At 60.1% G+C, this 3774-nt stretch overlaps 1 non-coding gene across 1 annotated transcript; it reads right to left on the bottom strand.

The window, feature by feature from the left end:
• Positions 1–1048: 1048 nt before the first annotated feature.
• TRNAS-CGA (transfer RNA serine (anticodon CGA)) lies at positions 1049–1130 on the bottom strand. Its single transcript has one exon. It is a non-coding gene; the product is annotated as a tRNA-Ser (tRNA).
• Between the last annotated feature and the right edge of the window lie 2644 nt (positions 1131–3774).

The following is a 3774-nucleotide window of genomic DNA, read 5'->3' as shown; positions in this document are numbered from 1 at the left end:
TCTGGGCCCGATTCTCTTCCGCATTGACGGCCCTTTCCCTGTCTCCGGCCGTGTCTGGAGGGCTTTATGCCCTGTCCAGCCCCTTCACACTGCCAGGAAGGGAGAGGTGTGATGGAATCTTAGCCCAAAGAAGAACCAGGCCCTGTGTCACCTTCATGCTGGGTTTCAGATGACCCCGAGAAGTTGGGGGGCCACCGGCGCCTAGAGCATGGCCCTGCCACAGAGGCCCCACCCCTGGTCATCCTCTTCCCCCGAGGCCCCGCCCACCCACTGTTCACTCCTCTGGCCCCCGAGGTCCCCCTACCTGCCCCTCACTCCTCTCCGCCTCTTCCCCCAAGACTCCACTCACCCCCTGCTTGCTCCTCTCTGCCCCTTTCCCCTAAGGCGGGCTACCGGGGGGCCATGGGGCCAGGCACCCGTCCCTTTTCTCTGTCTTCGGTGAGCGGGGGGCAGTGGGGTCCTTGGGGAAGGAGGTGGAGCAGGACAGGAAGAGGCACGAGAAGACAGGGCTGCGGGGGAAAAGGCCGAGGGGGGGTGGGGCGCAGGTTTTGGGGGAAGAGGCGGAGGGGGGATGGGAAGAGGCAGAGCAAGAGCAGGGCATCGGGCTAAGAGGCAGAGGGGAGCGGGGTGCAGGCGGGGCCCCCACTTCTCTGGAGCTTCGCTTCTGGCCCTCGAAAGATGACCACGGGCCCACGGGCCTCCGGAGGTGAGACCCGCCCCACATCCCCAGCGTTTCCCCCCCGCATGGACGGCCTTTCGGGGGAGGCTCAGCCTCCCCTGGCCTCTGATACGGGCTGCCCGTGCTCAGCTCCTTCCACGCGCTGGAGAGGAGCAGCACCCAGGGGTGGGGCTGAGCCGGGGGGTGCTGGGTGAGGGGCAGAGGCCTCAGGAGCTGAGACCGCAGGGACACAGCGTGAGGCACCATCCCAGGCATCCCCATGAAAGGAGCAGAACAGGGTTTCCTTGGGGTGGGGAGCGTATGGAGAGCGTCCCAGGGTCGGTGGAGATGTATTGCCCTGGTGAGCAAGTGTGGCTAAAACACAGGCCTTGCTGTGAGCAGGATTTGAACCTGCGCAGGGAAACCCAATTGGATTTCGAGTCCAACGCCTTAACCGCTCGGTCCTCACAGCCGTGAGTGACGTGACCCCCTCAGGCCCGAGAAACTGGTAAATAATCACAGTGCCCAGGCCTGAAGTCCTCTGAAACACAGAATTCAAACAGGAAACCTGGCTCCCAAAGCAGAGGGGGATTTGGGGTTCTCATTGCTTAGCCATGTGGTTAAACATGAAACCAACCCCTTCCTGTGGGGTCTGTAATTGTTTAAAGATAGGGACATGGAGACAGGGAGAGGTTCACTGACCTGCAACTGGACCGAGATCAACTCCCCTCAAACCAGCTCATTCCTCACCGGTTTCTGAATGGTCATCACGTCATACAGACGTTTGCTCACTCCTGCCCTGGGCAGAAGAGAACCCCAGTGCCCTGGAGGTGAGAGGCCCGGACTGTGTCCCCGGAGTCCCGGGGCATCGTCCCTGCCCTGAGGCTGTGGCTGCACTGGGGAGTTTCTGTTTTGGGTGGGCAGGGGCCAGTGAGGCTCAAGCCAGCTCCGACGTCGGGGTCTGGGGAGGGTATGCTACTTCCACCCCCTGACTCACCTCAGCAGGCCACCCGCCTGTCTGGACTTGGGGGGCCTACCACCAAAAATTATAACTCAAAGGTGGGGGGGCTCAGCTCAAAAAGTTTGAGGTGCAGGGAGAGGGACAGCTAGGGGCTGTGTGTGGGCAGAGGGTAGCTCAGGGTGCAGGGAGACTCCTAGGGGCTGTGCATGGGGGTGTGCAGGGGGGTAGCTCAGGGTGCAGTGAGGGGGGTAGCTAGGGGCTGTGTCTGGGCAGAGGGTAGCTCAGGGTGCAGGGAGACTCCTAGGGGCTGTGCATAGGGGTGTGCAGGGGGGTAGCTCAGGGTGCAGGGAGGGGGGTAGCTAGGGGCTGTATCTGGGCAGAGGGTAGCTCAGGGTGCAGGGAGGAGGTAGCTAGGGGCTGTGTCTGGGCAGAGGGTAGCTCAGGGTACAGGGAGGAGGTAGCTAGGGTCTGTGTGCTCTCAGGGCTCCCCTGCGGTCCCTGTACCCTGAGGGCTCTGCCAGCCACAAAGCAGCCGGGTCCCCCCGCCCAGGCAGCTCTTACCAGCTGCATGAGCAAAGGGGAGCAGCTTCAACCCCCTGCAGCAGCAGGAGACGAGGCAACGCTGCGGCTGCCTGCTCCATGGCACCAGTCAGAGCAGCAGCTGTCCTACGCTGCCGGACTCTGACTTCCCACCTCCGACCTAGCAAGGGGGTGGAGAGAGGAGGTGGTGGAGGGGGGGTGTGGAGCTACCCCAGGACTGCCCTGCTCTTGCACTGTAGTTTGGGGGGGGGGGGTGTAACACCCCTGTGTTCCCCCAACTCTGCCCATGGGCTCAGGGCTTCTGGCCCTTGGGGAGCACCGGGGCTCGGGGCTCCAGAATTCAGCCCTGCTGCTCCCGGCTTCAGCTCTGCGGGAGGTGCTCGGGTTCGAGGTTTGGATTTTAGCCACGGGGCCCTGCGGCCCCCCGAAAGGGTTCATGGACCCCCAGTGGGCCACGAACCCCCTGTTGAGAACCGCTGGTCTAGAAAACATGATCTACGAGGAAAGGTTGAAAGAACTGGGTTCGTTTAATCTGGAGAAGAGAAGACTGAGAGGGGACATGAGAACAGTTTTCAAGTACATAAAAGGTTGTTACAAGGAGGAGGGAGAAAAATTGTTCTTGTGAATCTCTGAGGACAGGACAAGAAGCAATGGGCTGAAATTGCAGCATGGGAGGTTAGGTTGGACGTTAGGAAAAACTTCCTGCCAGCATAGTTAAGCACTGGAACAAATTACCTTGGGAGGTTGTGGAATCTCTGTCATTGTAGGTTCTTAGCAGGATCGACAGTCACCGCTCAGGGATGGTCTAGATGAGGGGTAGTCAATTATTTTTTGTCAAGGTCCAAATTCTTCATCAATGTACAGTCAGGGGCCAGACTGCAGAGAAAATCATTTACAAAAATAATAATAACGATAATATATAAATAAAAAGTTTCTGGGGTCTGTTCAAAAGCGTCTGGCAATCCGGATTTGGCCCGTGGTTCGCCTGTTGACAGCCCCTGGTCTAGATAATACAGGAGAATTACGGAGACCTCGGGAATGGAGGTTGTTCGTAACATTGCCCAAGCCGTTATGGGCTGCTCCTCAGGGCGGAGTGCTCGGAACGGGGGCTCACACTCTGCAGCGGCTGCCCGGCAAGTTTCTGATTCTAGCCCCCTGACTGCAAGGGTGATGCGTGAGGCACCCGGGGGTGCTTTGGCACCAGTGGGTGCACAGTGCAGGCTGGGGCCCTTTCAAACGCAGCCGCTCCTCCAGAGCGCGGCAGGCGGGCAGGAGTTCGGGCTCCAGCAGCTGACGCTCTCAGCCAGGTTCCAGCAGCATCTCAGGGAGCTTCTTTCCTGGACTGAGACTAAGGTTGCAGGCTTGTCCCCCTCCCAGCCAGAGGCGGGAAACGGCCCCTGTGGCTAGTGCAGACCCCAGCACTCCTTCTCGGGAGCTCACAGCTGTGCCTGTGAACCTCAGCGTCTTCACCTGTACGTGGCTGGCCTTCCGCGTGGCAAGTGGTGGGTGGGGTGGGGACAGGCAGCCCCGATGTGCCTAACTTGACGATGCAGTGCCGGCACAGCACGGTATTTGTTGGGTTTTTTTGTTTTTCGTCTCCGCTGCTGCCTGACTG

The sequence above is a fragment of the Natator depressus genome, chromosome 11 (genome assembly GCF_965152275.1).
Source record: "Natator depressus isolate rNatDep1 chromosome 11, rNatDep2.hap1, whole genome shotgun sequence".
NCBI lineage: Eukaryota > Metazoa > Chordata > Testudines > Cheloniidae > Natator > Natator depressus.
The sequence above is the reverse complement of the archived record's forward strand: the minus strand, read 5'-3'. Positions and strand labels throughout refer to the sequence as shown.